This window comes from Pleurodeles waltl, chromosome 9 (genome assembly GCF_031143425.1).
Source record: "Pleurodeles waltl isolate 20211129_DDA chromosome 9, aPleWal1.hap1.20221129, whole genome shotgun sequence".
Lineage (NCBI taxonomy): Eukaryota > Metazoa > Chordata > Amphibia > Caudata > Salamandridae > Pleurodeles > Pleurodeles waltl.
Genome location: NC_090448.1, coordinates 86027789 through 86049546, shown reverse-complemented (window position 1 = coordinate 86049546; position 21758 = coordinate 86027789). Strand labels below are relative to the sequence as shown.

The 21758-nt window shown below is 41.2% G+C and overlaps 1 protein-coding gene across 1 annotated transcript in view; it reads left to right on the top strand.

Moving 5' to 3' along the window:
- The window catches only part of GRM7 (glutamate metabotropic receptor 7), a 1785443-nt gene that overhangs the window by 1150540 nt on the left and 613145 nt on the right, over nt 1–21758 (top strand). The window lies entirely within an intron of this gene.

Sequence of the window (21758 nt, the reverse complement as noted above, 5' to 3'; positions counted from 1 at the left end):
ACTTCTCATACATATATATATATACACACCTTGGGTGGGCCTGGGGAAGGGTGGTACTACATATTTTGAATGGGGAAGGTCATACAGCCCCCCTTCCTGCGCTTTGGCTAGGCCATGGGCTGATTGAAGTAAAATGAGGAGGAGGCATGCAGCCCCCTTCCCAAGCCACTTCCAGGACCTGGGGACTGCTTCCACAGGATTAGTTGATTTATCAAAGGAAGGGGGTGTGCAACCCCCTTCCCTGACCATTTCAAGGCCCTAGGGACTCCATCCTCTGATGCTGTTGAATTTAAAAAGGCGGAAGGGCATACAGCTAACTTTCCTGGACCATTTCAGGACCTCCCTGTCCCTAGGGACAGATGATTTAATCCCTGTCCGGGATATTTGTAGGCCCTGGGGACTCCATCCCCCAGAGCGACTTAAATGTTAAGGGGATAGGGCATGTGGCCCGCTAACTCTCACTGAGGCCCGGGGAACACTTTCCCCTGAGTCTGACTCAATGACAATATCCCGGTGTCCCCATCATCTGGGAGATAGTTGTTTCTCACAGGCAGGGAAAAACATTTGCACTCCTACATAGAATTGCTTCCACCATGATTGCTACTTCTGAAAATTGCAATAAGCAACTTCTTTTCAGCTGATGGTCATCCAGGCCTTCCCTTTAGTAGCAAAACATATCAAATTTAGTTGTTGGATACTCACAATATACTATAGTGTCTCAATAGTTGGAAATCAAGAATCCTCAGCAATCTCCAGCCTCCTTCAGGCCTTAGATCAGGGGTCTTCAAACTGGGGGGCGGGCCCCCCTTGGGGGGCCTCAAGTGATCCCAGGGGAGGCGCCAGGCTCTGGACAAAATAAGCATGACACAGATAACAGCGTTTTGTTTTAAGCAGAAACATGTTATTGCATTTTTAAAAAGGCAAGAGTACTTAACTGCAATGTTTAAATCCATCTAGACATATTTAAACATTGCCAACTTTATTTTAAAAATGTGAAAAATTCTGAGGGGGGTGCAGTGATTTTTATTTTTCAACTAGGGGGGTGCAGCATTAAAAGGTTTGGAGACCACTGCCTTAGATCTTTATTCGGTCCAATGGTCATCAGTGATTGTGGGTACCAGACGGATTACAATAATGTTTTATAAAGTGTTTGACCACTCCAAGTATTTTGGGGTACTTGGGTGTATAGGGGCGCAACTCAGTGATTTAAAAATCAGAGGCAGGATATCAAGCAGATCCATCAACAAAGTTCCTTTGACTTTACATGCCAATAAGAACAAAAGCTTCAGGATTCTCAGAATAACCCAGGTAAAGGTGTAACTAACAGGGAAACATCAGAAGCTGAATAGATACACTATGTAAAAGTAATAGATTTTAAAGGACATCAAAATCTTCTCTTATTAAAGTAATTTTAGTTCAAACTCATGCGAGAGATGATGCTGACGTAAACACAACACAAGAGCCTAGGTCCATCTTATAAAGGCTCCTTTGGATGCAATCTTTCAGTTGAAAACTACAAGGGCATGCAGGCAGCGGAAAATAGTAATTGTGTTTTCGAAGTTTCAGTAGCCTACAAGGGTGATGGTAATTGAAATGTGTTTTTTCATGATCAGTAGCTGAGGCACCATAGGAAGGTCTTTGGGCGTTATACAGCACCTTGAATCTAATCTGTGCCCAACAGGCATCAAATGTAAAGCTGCTGCGACAGAAGAAAGATGACTGGAGTGTCTGGACCCCACTGAACATTGAGAAAGAGGATAATAAACTGATGGTGTATTTTGATACATTACGGCATTACGGCATGGGTAAGACGTGTACAAACCTGTCTAAACATGCTTTAGGAAAACTCCTGTGATTTCATTTTGAACGTGCAAAATTGAACACCCATAGATCTCACAGGAGCCTTTTACTGCTCACACATCCTGCTATGTTTTTTTCGGAAATAGCTCAATTTCTCCTTTCTCAGTTGGATGTCAACCACACTCTCTCAAAATCTATTGACTCCAGTCGCTAAATATGGTGAGTCCTTTCATGCCCATGAGCTTACATCATAGACATAGCACTCACTAATAGGGAAAAAACAAGGCATTTTAGACAGTTGTAAGAAAGGTTTTAGAGAGATCTGCAATAAAATGTGGTGCACACCAATAGAGTTAATCTGTTTTTGAATACCCCTCTTGCAGACTTTTTATAAAGTTTATCTCTTAGACTTGGGCATAATGTATATTTGATGGGGTCTTCTGGCTGAAATCACTGAAGGATATACAGAAAGAATAGATTCCAAAGAGTATCGTTTGTAAGCTTGCAACTTCCAGGGTCCTAAAGCCCTTCAAATCTCATATCTAACATACTCCTCGCCCTCTCCATGTGTATTCTTCCATGTCTTCTCTCTTATCAAGTTACCATCTCAGCCCCTCTCTTTATTGCCTCCTGCCCACTTTTCCTCTCTTTCCCTGTTCCTCTTTTCTCTCCTTCGTTCCATCTCTAACCCTTCCTCCGCCTTCCTTCACCCTCCTCACACCTGGATTTCTTGCTGACCTTATGCAGCCTGATGATTTGACGGTGTCTGAAACAGCTTTCCAACTTAATAAATCTTTAAATTGTTTTTTTATGAACTTCGAGACCTGTGAGGAGGAGGCCTTTGTAAAACTGACACACCGCTATGGTTCGAAAATTGAAATCTGAGTAATGACAGAGTTTTAAGTTTGTCCCTAGAACAAGCGAAGTGCCTGAGGGATGGTGATGTTGGGAGTACACTTGGTGCCAGGTTGAGTATGACTGTTATGTGAACAATGAATGGCGTGTTTCAACCCATGTCCCACCATGTCACAAACTATAGTCATTGCGATTTCCTGTGAAATGTGTAAAGACAATTTGGAGAATCAGAACGTGAATTGTTAATTAATTTTATTTGATCAATGTAAACTTTGTCAATTTCATAGGGTTTCACATATGGCTGTTCTAAAAAACAAAAAAATTGATTGAAGCACAAGAATTAACGCAATCACCGATACGTATGTCTCTATATAATGATCTTCCGATTATGTATCGCTGGTTGAGGGGGAGGAGATTGTTCCACATCCCCTCCACTGACCACAAGATTCCATTGTGGGAAATCAATGTGTACTGCTGAAGCTGAACTGGAGTTTTTGGGTTTATTAAGAGTTGAAAGAGAAGTAATGAATAGGAAATGGTACATAGTGATGGGAGCTTGGAAAGGAAAATGACAAGAAGGGCAACTCTTGTCTAAAACAACAGGATAAGAGGTGAAATGCAGACTGTCCACTTTCACAGGTGATTCGTGCAGCAGTGGGGGTGTACATTAGGAGGAAATGCGATTTCGAATCTCAATTCTCATTTTAAAAAACTCTACTCCTGAGCAAATCACATTAGCAATATCTACGTCTCAGTCTTTCTAACTGTATAAATTAGGCTCATTATTTTAGTATATTATGTTTTATGGAATATATAGTGCAGGCAAGTTCCAAAAGAGCACCAGGACACTGCACATAACAGGCTTCAAGTCAACAAAATAATTGTATTTAGTCAGCGGGATATCTCTGTCAACAATACAGAGGGGTGAAAAACGACAATAGAATATCAGGTGGTTTGTTGCAATTTATAAACATTGTTTACCGCTTTATTGAAGGATGAGGTTGAACTCATGGAGATTTTGCAATACGGAGTTGTATCTGAACAGAACAATTAACAACTGAACACAAAAGGGCTGCTAGAAATGGGAAGCAGCATTAGTCATATGATTCCATATGATCAGAACGCTTAAGAAACAAGACTGTCGCTACATTAATTTCTTTAGAAACATTCTGACCTTGAATTTGTTCAGGGTCGTGAGCACTGATCTCCATAACTTACCTCAAGCTGCACTGTATACATCGATCAAGTACAATAGAAACAGGAATGTTCCAACTGTCACACAGGGTTAATTGAAATAGTGTACAAAGTGGAAAGTTTTTTTGACTATGAGGAATCAGTTAACCACCGTTCATGACATCTTGACTTCTGGGTGGACTTTCCAAATAGGAAACCTTGCATTGTTCATCTTACTCGTAAATGAAATAGAAGCTTATTGCAGGACTTCAAACTGAAGTGGACTTGTTTGCTGGAAAAATTATATGTAAGTGATAAAGTGCTGCATACCAAACATTATAAGGATATTGCAAGTCCCTGAGGAGTTCCATAACTTATAGAGGGACTAGGCTGAAGGCTGAGTTACTTTATAAAGTTATGGAACTCCAAGGTGACTTACAATAACTTTATTATGTATGGTAGGGGGTACTTTATCCCATATAATACATGGTAACACCTTTCCTTCAAACCACTTACAACCTTGGTGCACAGCTTTTCAGAAAGAGAGAACACATTTGCAAACATCAAGAATAAAAATAGAATCACTAGTGCAAAATTAAACACATCGAGCACCTGTTAGATATAGCTGCAAAAAGATATTAGAAACAGTTCAACACAAGTCTGTAAATATATTTTTTAAAAGCTACGGTAAATCAGAGTGTGTAGAAACATGCATGAATATTTTAACTTGTCTATAATTATGCAAGGAATGCAAAAAATAATCCTGTTTTTTCTGGTAGTCACTGTAAGTTAGAAAAATAGAACAGATGAAAGAAAAACAATGTTTCATTTTGTTGCTTTAAACAGCTGCTCTGTGACCTGACCTGCCTTTCACAGACATTGTGACATTGGAACTGAACTGCAATAACTTATTACAGTTGAGAAACGTATTACAGTCGCGGCTGAGTGCATTACAAATTGCCAATTATAAAGATATTAGAGACGTGCACTTATACATGGATTGCAGAATCCCGTGTATTGTATAGTGATAATATATTTTACTTGTGTTAACAACAACACTAGACACTTAAATTGTTTTTCAATACGTCATCAATATGACAAACTATGAAAAGCTAAAATTAATTTTGATAACTTGATAGGAAAAAGTGCATAAAGTAAGTGGAATGAATGTATGCAGTGTTCCCTAATGCCAGGTAGACTGTAGGCCTTCTTCATACATGTAATAGCAGAATAAGATAATGATTTTCCTCTAAACTTATATTATAAAGCCTGATCCAGTCACAGAGTAGTGTCTCAATTGATCTCCCATAAGCTCGTCCTGGCCTCGGTTATGAGTCAGTAAACCAATTCCACTTTACAGTACCCTAATCAGTCAGTAGTTAAAAATATTTGCTAAGGTGTGAAGAGTGAGAAAATGCGTCAGCTCTGTGATGTCACCAGAGCCATGGGGTATGTGATGTCGCTTCTGTTTCCCTTCCCACGTCTCTTCTAATAAGCGTCCAAGCTTCCTACCTTCGCTCTGCCTCTACATTCCTAGAACACATTTATTTTATTCACCAAGCGTCTTTAAATAGTTATCAGGTTTTCAGGATTTTTCTGGAGAGTAGGACCTTCATTTCTGAAGATGGTATCTATACAACAAATGACAGCTCGGATTCCGGTATCTGAAAACCACATGTACCAGACGTCCTGGGAGACACTGCACCGTCTGCAAGCCGCGCGCGTATATACTTTTTTCTTTTTCAGCCAGAATGTGCAGAGAGAATCTGCATCACAATGCCGAGACATAAATCCTACCTAATTATCCTCTCTGCACAAAAGGCAGGAGATGCCTGCGTGCGCATTGTGTGCTTAAACCCATCAAACTCTGATAAAACTGACAGCTCCGCAGATCCCCCCGGCATGGGAGCGAAGCCTTTCATGCGCCTGGCAGAGTGCTAGAGAGAGGCGGATCAGCCAGGCCCTCTCTGCCTCCAGGGGCGCCTTCCCCGGTTGGCGCATTTGTCAGAAGGCTGCTCTTCCAACCCGTCTGCGCGCGCTCTTGGCACCTTCGCACCAGCCACCTGCATTTTGCTGATCCAGTCATGGCGGCTTTTTTGACAATGTAGATAGATCCCTTAACTATAGCCTGAAGTTAGAAGAAACTCGACAGCAATCTGTGTGAGCGTCAAGGTAAAGTGCGCCATGGAGCATAACCCTCCCACCCCCACACCTGGTGACCAACCGACTGCTCTGGATCTTTCAGGCCTAGTCGTTTTGAGCCAGGCCCCTCACTCACACCTTCCTCACGTTCGAATGATTTGCCCGCATTTTTTTGTGTGCGTTTTGTAAAGTTCATTGAAGCGATGCCACCTTCTAATGCCATGTTTATGTTGTGACGAGAAAGGTCGAGGCAGAAAGAACTGGCTGCACATTAGAGAGTTTGAGAACAGTCTCCTGTAGTCACCAATGCGATCTCTCTCTGTCTCTCTCTCTCCCTCGCTCTCTCTCTCTCTCTCTCTATATATATATATATATATATATATATATTAATTAACATATCGAAACATAACATCTCATGGGCAAACAAAAATCGTAAATAAAAAGACAGAAGTAAAAAATAATATCCTAATATAAAATACATCTTGAGAATAATATACACAATCCTTTAGTAACTCCCCTTGTAATACCAACAGATTTAAAACTGCAGTAATAAAAAAGAAAAAGTCGGGATGCACAGTCCTATACATCTGAAATAAAATCAATATGATTAAATAGGTGTCACCAATGAAGTTTAGTGCACATTCAGGATATCCTGTTCCGGTAACTATAGCCCTGCGTGCCTTAAATGTGCCTGGTGCAGAACACCTTTGGCAATAGACAAGAACATCAGTTAGCAGTTAATAGGGAAGGCAGCTGCTACTCCTGGCTTGCCAACTTCTTCCCATGACACTGCCCTTGTTCTCCCTTGGCTCAGGAGCCTTGAAGTCAGAGGCAGGCACCGAAAGTAAACAGAGCCATGTTTATATAAAAAGCATTACCACTCAATATCCTCTTATATGATGCAGTGGGCTATGAGAATGACAATATGTGGAAGCTGTTTCTCCAAGACCACAAGATCATATAAGAGGATATTGGGAGGTAATCAGTTGGACAAGTATCCATTAATGACATGTCACCACTCATCAAATGATACATAAAATGTCTCTCCACTACCACTGGAATTTTGATAAATTGACATCAGAGTGGTAGGTCGTATATCAAAGGACACCTTCAGATGCATGGACAGTGTTTACAATCTATACTGCCCCAGATTTGTAAAGAAGTCATACAGTGCTGGTCAGCAGGTAAAGATGCTGTGCTGTTTTGCATGAAAGGAACAGAACCATATCTAAGATGTGGTGCTTTTCTACTCTCTCCCTGAACTGGGCCACTTTAGCAGCCATGCTCCGATGCGGACAGCTTTGCGACATAGTGTAATGCACTGCCCAAAGAATAGGTTTTGTGCTGGAAGGTGCCCCTTCCGGTAAAAAGACAAAACTGTATTTTAAGTTTTTTTAATACTTTGTAGGTGTAGTGTGTAATGCAGCACACATGCAAAGTGGGAAAACAAGGAGAAATGAAAAAATTTCTCTTCGATATTCCTACCTCTAACAAGCGTGGGATTTTTATGTAAATTTCTGTCTAGAATTCTTTGTAGATAAGGCTTTGCATCAAAACCCAATGGTGGTTGCATAAGAATGCCCAGGGGATGTCCCTTTCACGATTTGCAGGGGATGGCAAACCCCACCTAAACACTTTGTGTCAGGTTTGCAATAGAAAAGTAACGCAAACCTGTCGCAAAACATTTGTAATTCTAGGTCCAATCTCTTCCACCGTGTCAACCTGTTACACCAAGAGCCAGTTCTATGAAAGTGAGTACAGTTCTCAAAATAATCAAAAAGTACGAGACCCACAGCTCGGAAATAAGACAAATTGTCCCCTTGACCAAACCAGAACGTATTTCCTGAAGTTCTCTGCCACTGAGTTCAATTCCGCTGAATTTCCTGTCCAAAAAAGGCGTGACCTCAGAATGTAAAGAATTGGCTGCTCGACAACAGCAACTTTCCATGCTATAGCGTATGTGGTATTGACACTAGCCATGCACTGATCTTTCCCTGCCTGCCTCAGTCATATGCGAATTGGCAAGACCTCTCGTGAACAGGCAATTGAGTCATGCACTGCAATTTCTCCTTCATTGTAGGACTTCCAAAGGGAATGGATGGTAGCTGGCAGCTGAGTTGCGGTCAGTAGCTCACGGCCCTAAGCAACAATGGAACTGTTTTCCCACTCTCACACAGGGCCACATTTTGTTACTCTTTCCTTTGAATTGTTAGCTTTCTGCTTTGTGTAGTGGTCAACATTTTATAAAGTGTTTGACCGTCCAGTTTAAAATGGTATGCAGCCTTTGCTGCATGGACAATTCACTACCAGATGATACCTCACCTGCACCTCACCACAGAATACAACAGCACAGTGGAAGTGGGCTGTTCGTTAATTAAAGTGAGTAGATTGAGGACAGGGGGTTGGGAGGGATGCCCCATTCACAAAAAACCAGGGGCACAGGGGAACTCTCGTCAAAAAAAAAAAAAAAAAAATGCACAAGATGATTGGGACAGAACACAATTAGAATCATTGCCCACTCTCACAAAAGGTAATACCTAGAAGACTATCTTTCTAGGAATAAGGAACAATTTTCCATGGAAAGGCAGCTTAATAAAACAGACAAAACAAGGTATGGTGCCTAAAGAAGGTGGAGGTCCTCGGAAATGGTTCCTTCCTCGTGGAAAGCGTGCAGGACGGAAGCGTGTATCATAGAGTTTCCTGCAGTGAAATATCACGGAACCATTTCACACACACCTAAGTATGAAGTAGGAAGCAGTAAAATTCATTGGAATCCATAATTGACATATTACACTAGAAGAGCCAGTTGTCTGCCCATCTTTTAGCTTGGACTATGTGCTCTTGTATGTCACACTTGATTTGACTTAGACATACAGACTGGACTATATGCAAATGCTTGAGTAATAACTTCGTGGAAATGCTAAAGTTGGAACTAGGTGACACAGATTGACTTAAATAATGACAGTCTGTTTCACAAAGCTTTTGAGTCAATATTACTACAAATGAAGGTGCAATTCACACCTAAAACCAAAAGAAGCAACAACAGCTAATTGGAAAAGAATAATAAGTCAGGACCTCAGCTGCCATTTTAGGCAGTTATGGCATACACAAATCTGCCAATGGGGCAGCTTCCCTGGTATTCTAAATGAGGGCTGGTAGGTGAGGCAGAAGGCCAATACTGTGTTCTAAAAACCTTTTACTGATATAGGGCACATGCTTTTCTGACATGCTTTTGTGTAACATAATGTGTATCTTAAGTAGAGTTCTTGTAGCCAATAGCTGGAAGCCTAGTTCTTAAATACAGGCTTTGCATGCATGATGATCTATGTATTTAATACTTACCTCTAGCAACTCTCTCTATATCAAGTGCTATCACGCCTGCACCTATTGTGCATGACAGATTCCATATCAATCTGGAAGGTGTAATTTTCCATTATAACTTCACAGGACACTGCATGTTTAGAACCACTTTTAGATTTGATTTTATACACCCTTCTCAAAATGTGGCCACCACCAACAAATTAACTCTGCAGGATATTGCTTATTGATTGTGATTAGTATGCATACTGTATTTGACTTCCAATCCCTTTATTACCCCCTGGAATAAACGTTGACTGCCTGCTATGGCAAATTTTGAGAAACAGGTTTACAAATTTTAATTTGAATCTTAATCACTGAAACACCAATTGTTAGTGTGAGAAAGAGAATTATTAATTGAGGTTGATGGTGCAACCACACAAGTAATAAAGACACTAAAGTGTTAGATCCAGGCAAATATTTCAATAATTTAAACCTGAGCTCAACCATGGTAGCTATGGGAAAGAGAAGGCAGGTTTAACATAGTGGAAATGTGTAAAGCATTTATTTGGAAGTTCAAAAACAGTTAATATGTCAATAACAAACCACTGTAAAATTCCCACTTCAATTTATACAAATAGAATCAAATGTATTAAATAAAATACACAAAAATGACAAATGTCCGATAAGCTTCAGCAGAGATATGAGTTTTAAAGATTTAGGAGAAAAAAGCACAAAGAAAAAGCAAAATAGAAATAGAAGATTTTGTTAGCATGTGATAGGATCTAGGCATGATTTCGGGCCCGACAGTGACAGAGCCTAAAGAAGAAAGGCTTCTCCATCTTTAGATTTCATTTTACATTAAACTATGAATGAGCAGGCTTCACCTCTGCCCTTTTCAAGTTAATAAAATTCCAAGAAGATCAACTACTGTTCATTCTGATCTGATAGGAATACCCTCAGCATCCTCAGCTCAGCCTGTCACCAAGCCTATACTATTTTTTTGGGAGCAGTTTTCACACCTTGTTAAGATCAAGCACTGACAGGCTGACAACTGCTGGCAGGCAAAAGCAAATTAGACTCTAGGAGCTTCAGGAAGGAAAAGGTAAATGTCCAAAATGTGTTTTTCCAACATATTAATTAAAATCTAATCATTATATTGGATTTTTAGTAAATATTAAAAATAGTGGTTAAATCGTTTTTCTAGTGGGGTCTATAAATTTGATAGCAAAAAGATACATTATTATGCCAGAGGCCTTTGTTTCCTTTGTCTCACTACTGAATTGCACAATACGTGCTGAATTACACCGGTGACATTTAAGTTTCCATGACATGAGTGTAGTTTCTATGCTCTATAACATGGACAGATTCTGGGCTCCTGGGTGTGGATTAGTAGTGGTGGTGACCCCCGGGGCCTGCTCTGCTAAAAAGACTGCACAGGTTCCGGGGCCATTTGAGGATGGCAAACTCACACAATGGGGACAGGAAAGAGCAGCCTTGCAGCATAAGCTGAGAGAGGGGAGTTCTGCTGGTATGACAAGACCTGGGTGAAACAACATGGGGTATCAGTGCCATTCTAGAAATTTGGCAGGTGTGGGCCTATTTATTGCAAGGATGCCCATCCAACAGTGAAAGATGTGTGAGGAATTTTGTAGCTTGTGCACTGCCTTGTCTGCCCCCAGGGTAGAAGTTCTACCTAAAGACGACCCTACAATGCAATGAATAATTAGTTTTGTCGATGTGGGCCGCCCATCCCTGGATGTCTCCAAATGAGTTTCCCCCGTGTTGGAGTAGTTTATGGTGCAGATCTTCATGCTTAGATTTGAGGGGAAGCACATGAATGTTTGTTAACTCTCAGAGAAGACCTATATAGGTTCCTGACGAAGGAACTCTCGACTCTGAAAAATTTAATTGTGAGTAATATTGGTCCATAAAATGGGACATAATTTAGCTGAACCAGAAGTTGGAAAAACTTGAAAGGCACCTGAGTTCTATAGAGGCATCAGGGACAGTTCTACATACTTTCATCCTGACCCTTGAAGCACAGATTTAACTAAGGAGGGACACGTGTGAATCTTGAAAACATATCTCAATAAATAATACTTGAATTTGAAGCCCCAGGGAAGATATGAAAGTTGACAACATATCTCTGTCTCACTGATGCTTTTCCCAGCATCTTAGAAACAAACACAGTGTCTCTAGTAGGCACAACATGTGCTCGTAGAGTGGAAAAGAAGACATGTGAAACTGGTGCAAGATCACAATACATAGTAGTGAAGTTGGAAAACTACAGACAAAAAGAACACATTATCATGAAAGCTAGGACAATTGATCTTGTCATGTTAAGGGACAGCAAGTTTCTCCACTTTCAGGATCTTTCTGTGACTACACTACAACATTGAACGGACTTCATACCTTCAATCTGGAAACTAATAAAGAAGCATCTTAAATACAAATGGATATTTCCAGCAGGCCTACAGTTCTAATAGCATGGGATAGACAAGAATGTCAGCCATGTGGAGGAGGAGGAGGGACCTTGGATCCTAGACCCCAGCAATGACATTGCAGAGTCCAAGGATAAGGTGTGAGAATCATGGGGGCACTCACTAAGAGAAGGGGCCCCCATACCTCACAGGAAGAAATCAGTGAGGAGATAAAAAGAGAAAAACAGATACAAAAAGAATACTTCACGTTTGGAGCAACAGATAGGACTTCCCTTGTATGTCATGCTTATGCTATTTATTTCACTGGCTACGCATGTATCAAAACTGCAGGTACTATATGGTGATGCTACACTGTTCTTCTATATCTATGTGGAGGAATGGGGGGAGGGAATCAAAATGAGCCACCAATTTATAACAAGGTTTATTGCAACACTTGCATCATCCTGTTTATTGATTCCAAACCTTTTCTTGCCCAGTTGGATATCTTTATTATTTTTTGATGTTGGGATCTAGGGAAGACTCCACTTGGCAACTTTATTCCAAATATTCTAAGCCAGTGTAATACCATGGATTTAGTCAGAGACACTCTGAAAGCATATGTTCTGGTTAATTTAATTGAATGTTAAAGGACTGAGCGCCCCCAACAAGAGGCATACAGTCTGGCGTTACATACTCCCACTTAACTCTGATGTAATTTTCATACTAGAAATCCATCTACTAACTACACATCACAGAATCAGAATGTGACACAGGAAATATCCTGTTCAATATTGGTCATCCACCCCCACAAAGAAGTAGCAATACTGTTAAAAAACAGGTCACTTAAGAAAGGCACAAATATTCTTAGAGAAGGGGATGGCTGTTACCTTAGAGCCAGTATGAAGTTGGGACACCATCACATTAACTTTATCAACATTTTTTCCCCTAATACTTGACAGGATAGGTTCTTAAATTATTGCATTGATGTTGGACCTGGCTTTTTGACAGGGTCATCCCCAAACTTTTTGTGTCCTTCCTCCTATTTTTTCTGACCTGTTGTTGTTGGCTTTTGAACTCTGGGCACTTTACCACTGCTAACCAGTGCTAAAGTGCATATGCTCTCTGTATAAATTGTACTGCTGATTGGTTTATCCATGATTGGCTATTTGATTTACTTGTAAGACCCTAGTAGAGTGCACTATATGTGCTTAGGGCTTGTAGATTAAATGCTACTAGTGGGCCTGCAGCACTGATTGTGCCACCCACTTAAGGAGCCCCTTAACCTTGTCTCAGGCCTGCTAATGCAAGGCCTGTGTGTGCAGTTTCACTGCCACTTCGACTTGGCATTTAAAAGTACTTGCCAAGCCTAAAACTCCCCTTTTTCTACATATAAGTCACCCCTAATGTGTGCCCTAGGTAACCCCTAGAGCAGGGTGCTGTGTGGGTAAAAGGCAGGACATGTACCTGTGTAGTTTATATGTCCTGGTAGTGTAAAACTCCTAAATTCGTTTTTACACTACTGTGAGGCCTGCTCCCTTCATAGGCTAACATTGGGGCTGCCCTCATACATTGTTGAAGTGGCAGCTGCTTATCTGAAAGGAGCAGGAAGGTCATATTTAGTATGGCCAGAATGGTAATACAAAAGCCTGCTGACTGGTGAAGTCGGATTTAATATTACTATTCTAGAAATGCCACTTTTAGAAAGTGAGTATTTCTTTGCACTTAAATCTTTCTGTGCCTTACAATCCATGTCTGGCTAGGTTTAGTTGACAGCTCCTTGTACATTCACTCAGACACATCCCAAACACAGGGTACTCAGCCTCACTTGCATACATCTGCATTTTGAATGGGTCTTCCTGGGCTGGGAGGGTCGAGGGCCTGCCCTCACACAAAGGACTGCCACACCCCCTACTGGGACCCTGGCAGACAGGATTGAACTGAAAGGGGACCTGATGCACTTCTTAGCCACTCTTTGAAGTCACCCCCACTTCAAAGGCACAATTTAGTATAAAACAGGGCCTCTGCCCTACCACCTCAGACACTTGCTGGAGAAGAAACCTGAACCAGAACCTGCATCCTGCCAAAAGGAACTGCCTGGCTGCCTAAAGGACTCACCTGACTGCTTTCTACAAAGGACTGCCTGCGGTGCGACTGGAACTTCGACGCACGGCCTCGCATGGACAACGCCGCCCGACTTCCAGAGAGGAAATCGACGCAACGCCTGCTGTGAGAAAGAAAATTCCACGCACAGCCGGATAACAAGCCGAGGAATCCACGCACAGACCCTGGGACATCTGGTAATCCCGCAATCTATAGAAGGAGACGGTCCGCGTGCCGGAAAATGACGCACGTCTTCCCAGAGTGAAAAATAACAACGCAAGTCTGTGTGTGAAGGGGCGAAACCGACGCACACACCATTTTTCTTCCCGTAGAACGACACACGTCTCCCCGCATGAAAAATAACGACACAAGTCCATGTGTGAAGGGGCGTAACCGACGCACACACCATTTTTCCACGCATCTCCTCTTCTGCGGCCCCCTGCGGAGAATTTCCACTCCAAACCAGGTACTTTGTGCTTGAAAGAGACTTTGTTTGCTTTTTAAAGACTTAGGACACTTTGTATCACTTTTCAATGATATCTTTACAAAATCATGTTGCATCTGTGATCGTTTTGACCTGCAAATACCCAGATAAATATTATATATTTTTCTAAACACTGTGTGGTGTATTTTTGTGGTGCTATATTGTGTTGTATGATTTATTGCACAAATACTTTACACATTGCCTTCTAAGTTAAGCCTGACTGCTCGTGCCAAGCTACCAGAGGGTGGGCACAGGATAATTTTATTGTGTGTGACTTACCCTGACTAGAGTGAGGGTTCTTGCTTGGACAGAGGGTAACCTGACTGCCAACCAAAAACCCAATTTCTAACAATTGAGAACACAGTCAGAAGGGGAAGAAGATGAGGAATTTTCAGGGGAAGATTTTATTTTAGTGTGGGATGCATGCATGAATAGATCAGGGAACACAGTTGGGCATGCAGGTGCCACTTCATCACACTGAAGGATGATGTTACCTAGTGGGGATAATTGATGTCTGGCAGTCTACACGCCTGGGCAACAGAGATCATATATTCTACTTCTATGTCCATATAGTCTATCACAAATTGACTGTTTATCTTTCATAGCCTATTACATTACCAGTCTTCAGTGGAAATATCAGAGATATCAGTCTCTGACCACTTTACTATAGAACTGGAATGGGAAGGCAGAGGAGAAAGAGAAAGTAGATCTACCTGGAAAATCGTCCCAAAAAGTTTCTTAGACCCTGTTAACAAGGCAATGATGTTGAGGGCAAAAACTAAATTTTTTCATCTGAATGAAGAGGAGGACCTCTCCCCTTCAAAAAACTGGGACACCTTTAAGGCAGTAGTCGGAGGTGTAACAATCTCATTCTCTGCAAGAGCCACCAGAGAGGCAAGGCTGCAGCAACAAATGATAACAGAGGCGGACTCTGGAAGCTATAGACAAAGACAAAGCCAATCACACTGGAGCGGGTAGATTGAGTATTACAGATTCAAATGGCCAGCTTAAACTATTCTGCACTAATAAAGGCCCATTTATGCTAATAAAACTGTTGCACAGGGAAGGGACATTTCTTACAAGGAGTGGGGGAGCATCTGCAGAATTGGAAAGGGGAAAACTGTTCTGTAAAAAGGTAGGTTGAACACCTGCTGTGGTGCATAATTTTGTAATCACATTTGCCTGCCAGGCATAATTGGGAGGGGAGACAGACTCAAGGTATGGGTCAGAGGAGGAAAGAGGCAATAAGGCGGGGACCCTGCTGGAGAAAAGGTTATGGTCACCAAACAGCTAGGAAACATATAGGCAACCTGAGGGACTGGATGGGTGAGTGGTCGACCAAGGCTGACAATAGAGCCACCCTGAAAAGTTATGAAGACCTCTGTATTGGGGGAATGAGGATAAAATTGACATAGTTAGTTAGATAAATAGATACCTAGATGAGTGCCATCTTCTCCATATCCTCAATATGAAATTGAAGGTGTGGAAGACCCAATAGATATTTCCAAAACCTGCTAAAGGATTAAAGAAGTGCAGTCAAACAAATCTCCAGGCCCTGACAGGATACTAGCTCACTTTTATAAAATGCTCCTCCAAAAATAACAAAGTAAGTGACTCAGCTATTTAAACACTTTCATGTTAGGAGCAGAGTGACACCATTGTTCAGGGAAGCAGATATCTCCGTTGTGCACAAGCTTCAAACAGACTTGGTGGGCAGTGCCTTGCACAGGCCCTTAGACCTGTTGAACACAGCTGTTAAGATCAATACAGACATTCTAACAAATAGGGTTAACAAAATGGTCTTGTTGGCCTCAATAGATAAAGGTGGTTTGGGCTGTCAATACTTGATTCAGTACTATAACACAGCATATATGTGAATCATAGTGAAACGGAAGGTGTGACAATCATACATATAAGTATATATTTATGGATAGCGCGATTGTGGGTATGTCCCTCTTGGACCTAGCCTGGATGTCAAAATTCCAGAGACCGTGGAAAACCTCATTGATACTAGAGGTTTGGGACCAAGCCACCAAAGGTTTAAATATTGACATCCTTTCACTCCCTGATACATGATTATACTGACTTAACCAAGCCCTGCAGGAAGATCATTTTGGGTGGTAGCAGGAAGGTGAGTGGAAAACATCATCTAACTGACTGACTCAAGGTCAGATCAAGTCCTTTGCTCAGTGTAAGGCAGACTTCGGAGAATATGGACAAACTTCAATACGTTTATTTACAACACTGGGCCTTGTATCCCGTGAATAAAAATGTGGCTGTTCTAGATTTGACCACATTTGAAAAATGTGATAGGAATCACCTCAGGCCCAGGGGGCTAATTATGTGCCTGTATGTTTGGGAGATGATTAGGCCTGCTCAAGATGCAAGTATCAAGACAAGGGCGACACTGCTCTGGGGAGGAATATTTTTTACAAGGCCTGAGAGAGCATCTTCAGAATTGGAAAGGTGAATACTGTTCGGTATAAAGGTGGGTTGGACACCTGTTGCTGTGCAGAATGGTGTAATCACATTTACCTGCCAGGCATAAGTGGGAAGGGAGACAGAATCAAGGTAAGGGTCGGAGGATACTAATTGAGGAATTTGGCTTTATACCTTTGGTTCAATATTGAGCTTTGACCATTCAACATTTTGTGCAAAAAGAATTAACTTGGTATCTAACAAGGTGAGCAAGTAACTGGGGTGGGCAAGCAGCAAAATTAGATGTAGTTCAGTGAATACATCTCGGGCATGGAAGTAGGGCACTTGGCATTTAATCTCCGCTTTACCACATCACCTAAATATGTTGGAAATAATTATTGCATCCTAACTGGGGAGGACCTACAACAAAAGTGACATTTATATTTTATATTTATAAGTCCCTTGGCCTTGGTGTCAGAATCTCTGCCACATAAGATGTGGGCTACATGAAAATTGCAGAACCAGGCAATATATTTTATTATCCCATTTTCTTTATCTGGCCAAACTAAGGGGGAACGCCCCCGTTGTATACATTGTGCCTGGTACAAGCATACTGTGGCGCAAGGGCTAACAAAGTGGCACAATGCATCCATTGTGCCACTTTGTAAGAATGGCGCAGCAAGTTTGGCCTAGTTGGGCTACATTTGTGTAAACAAATTATGCTAATAAGGTGCAAGGAGGCACTAGGGTCTCTTAAATCATGGCCTACGTGCTCTTCTTGAATGTATACCCTTGCTTCATTTTTGGCAAGATTGGGACTATTTAGAATCAACGTAAAAGATTCATGTAAGTGTGTGATTACAAAACCAGAAGCGTATATTGAGGGGATTAATGTCCAATGTCATGATAAGTGCCCCAAAATACAATATGGTGGGAAACCGATTACCTTTGGAGCAAGTAAAAGTGTGCTGAAATTTTGGATTTCTTACTTTAACAAATTGTTTGGTCTTGAACAATCTAAATTCTATCTCTGTCTCAGTCTACTAATCTGACAATAAGTGAGCACTCTGAATCATGCCCAATAGAGTAATTAAGCATCAAAGACTTAATCACAGTACAGGAGTTGAGCATGGTTTTCATTCATACATTCAGTACAGTTTAGTAGCAGGTGGCTGTATTTGCATTACTGTATTTGAACGTTCTCCTCAAGCTACATTGTGAGGGACCCATTTTGTGCTGTAGCTCAAGGGCTTAGCGATGCACTTGCCATACCAACATCAGCAGCGGCTGCCAGTGAACAAATTCAAAATTTCCTAATAGCCCTTCTTAACTTCTTACTGGTAGGCCACAAGAAAGAAAGAGAAGGTAATAAATAACAGCACAAGAGTGAGATGAGGACCAAAGTGTGGCAAAGTAACAAAACAAGGTTAAAGAAAAAGAAAAGATAAGAGCAAAGAAAAATATAAGCAAGAGACAAATTGAGTAAGAGCGGTATGGAAGGAAAGAAAAATGCAATAAAGTAAAGAAAGATGAAAGGAGAAAAGAAAAAAAGGAGAATCGGACAACTGTGTCACAGGACCATCCATAAAAGGATCTGGATCATATATTTTGCTCAATTTTGTAGTGGGGGGCAATTTTACTTTTCTAGCATCTCCCTTGCTGCAGCTCCTTCCTTTTAAAACCCAGCCAGCTACTCTTTTACAACTCATACAGGGCTGAAGGAGCGAGTGTTGAACACCCTCCCAGACCATTCATGGTTTCCCACCTGGCAGCTAAATCCAGTTATGCCTTGTTCTGTGAGATCGTCATTCGTGTTAGAAGCCAAAATGTAGGAAAACTGGTGTCCCACAGAGCCTCTTTCCGGGCAGCAGGAACCGTGGTTTGGTTGGTGGGGGTAAGTTACAACATGCAGGACGGCTGGCCTTTTCAAAGTAATCGGATACCTGGATGCGTGAATTGATGAATCACCAAAGAACTCAACAGTTTTCTATAGTTTAAATCAGCAGAGTTGTGAGAGACACATGCTGTAGGTGGAAATGCACTAAGTGATTACAAGACCCTTGCTCACACTTAGTACACCAACAGTGACTAAGCAGTTATTGAATACCAAGGAGTACACTGCACAGAAAGCAAACAAGGCTCTTAGAGATTTGTTTATTTTGTGTTAATGGTACTGCCTTGAGGACCCCTTAGATCAGGAGTGCAAGGGTTGGGGGTACAAAAAAACTCTGAGAAATGGGTTAAATCAAGTTACACTGCACAATGTGTAATCAAACTTAGTAGCAAGGACAGACTAGCTGTACCGGGCATCGGGCATTTTGCCTGGGAGGCTGTTAGGGTCCGCTTTTGTTACTGGGGGCAGGATTTGTAGTCCTGCAGCAGTTTTAAAAGCACTGCAGAGTACCCTGCATAACCAACAGTTTTCATGCAACAATAAAGGTGCCTAGATAACTCTGGTAATTAATGTATTTGCTGGATGGAGAGATATCAGGGGTTTTGTCTAGTGGGCAGTTGTGACTCATCTAAGAGAGCGCAGAGGGTTAATATACCTGTTGCAAGGAACGTGTATTATGAAGATCACATAACAGAATTTTATGGCAGTGCTTAGTGGGATACTGCTTTTGTCATTGAGATTCTTTTGTTACTGTCAGTACATAAGTTATAATCATAATCTAGCACAGTGAGCTTTGAACTACATGCAACAGCATGGTACAGGTTAGAAAGTTGTGGTTTTTCCCAGTATTTGATTGACCGAATTTTGCTAAAAAGGGTTTGTTTGGATAGAAATAATTTGTTATTAAAGTAATCCGTAACCACTGTGTTACGTTCTGAATCCTGAGTTTATACTTTGCCCGACAGAGCAATCATAAAAAATGTCTTCCAGTATGGATGACATGAGAATCCTAGACTTTGGAGTCCTCTTTGTCTTATGTAACATTTTTTATCCACTGATTTAAACACATATGATTCATTGTCTCTGTACTGTGATGTAAAGTACTCCAACAACCTACACTGGTAAGAGATGCGCTATAAAACAAATGAAATACATGTGGGAAAGAGGCTATTGAGAGATGACAGGCACTGTTAGAGGCTGATGGCGAAGCAATAATTGAAAGCCCCAAGTATCCTGGTGATCTGTAAGGTCATCATTTACTATGCTTTAAAAACTACTACAACTGAAGATATAAAAGAAAAAGTGTTGTAGTATTCACTGTTTTTGCAATTTTTCCCCAAATGTTCATGGGGTTAGAACCGCCAAGCCCCCCTTTAGTGGTCAGGGTCACTTGCTTTGCACCCTATGGGGGCTGATCGGACAATATTTACCAGGGCTGCTTTGGTTTCCTTGTCCTGCCCTGATTAGTAGACCATGCAGGATAGACAATACAGAAACAGTAACTACTCTCTTGTCCGAAATCTGACAATATCATTTCTTGACTTCAACTTTGAACTTGATCTTGGAAAATCCCATTGATTGGTTTGCTGAATGGAAACATATTGACACCAAGAACTGATTTCCCATAAAGTACATAAAATTGAAGCAAAATAGTTCATGGAAGATGTATTGAGTGGAGTTGCAATGGGATTCTGTAAATCTCATTTATCCCTCATGTCTGGGATGAAGAGTCGTTCTCAGTATCATCTATCTACACGTGCACAACCTTTTAATTGACGAACAGTTGTGCAGGACTTTTAAGTGAGTTTCGACTCTATCTATACTAATTGATTACACAGTGATTGGGTGGATGTTTTTTTATTTTTATTTATGCTGCTTTACCCAGGCCATCATCAACCACAGTTTAATCTGTATCCTTTACTGCACTATTAATTGAGACCTATCTTTTTCACTATTCACTGGTTTAAAACATTTTCCGGCATATTTACCTCATGGTGTCATTCACCAAGAGAAAATACATATATCTATAGGCCCTGTAAAAGGTCTAGATTCGTTCTCCTGTGAATATAATGTCCTAGCAAAGGTTTCTATTAGAAGAACAAGGCTTTTATTTCCTTTCTCTGTCATTTTTTTTCTATCTGCCTTGCCTTGTCTCTCAGTCTATTTCTGGCCACTATAGCTTTCCTTGCCACACTTTTCTAACATCTTCACTGAGGGCCAGATGTATCAAAGGGTTTTGTCCATTCTGTGTCTATGGGAAAACGTGTTCATACATATGGCCCTAAATCTCTTGCATTCCACTTTAATATATTGCTCCTTTACTCCCTCTGTTTCATTCTCTTGTGCTTCCTTATGACTTTCATTTCTATTATTATTTTTGCCTTGTTCTTTTTACTTTGCCATCTGTTCGCTCACATTTCACAAACCCCTTTTCTTTCAACACTTAATAATCTACAAAACAGTAACTGGAAAATGAGTCGAGAGCCAAATGTTACTCCAACTCACAGCCAATGTCGTTATTATTCTCCAATTTAATCCACATCAAGGTTACAATAATATTCCCCCCTGTAGGCACAGAGATACCAGCGCCTATTGCTTGAGATATCTCCACATTATCAGGCTTTTTGTTTCCTCTCCGATCATGAGTTTGACATTTTATTTTCTAAAACACATTATCACATGCGGAGCAGCAGAACTGTTGATTCTTTCTACTCCCACAGACCATGCCTTCCTTCACTCTCTGCTGTTGGTGTTTTTTTTCCCCTCACAAGGAAGCTGATTTGTGCTAGAAACACCTGGCCTGCATTTTAACAAGTAATTAGCAGGTTAGGAGGGCTGCCAGGAGAGGGATGAATTAATTTCTCTCACCTGCTAATAGAAGGGAGTTGCTATTTCGGCACACACACATCTGTGCACTCGAATAGATCCTCTGCATCCAAATGTGGAAGTCTGCGAAGATATCCTTCCAGCCACTCTCTCCTACTTTTCCTTTGCAAGTATAGCATCCCGTTGCTTATAGCGGAATAATTCTGCACATCAAATCTAAGCAGGTGGGATGATGGTGAATTAACAGCAAGTACAAATATCTCGAAGATCTCTCCTGTGACAACTTTTGGGAGCAGCCATGCCACTATTGGCGTTGCTCTGGAAAAGGTCTGAGCCACAGACTCGG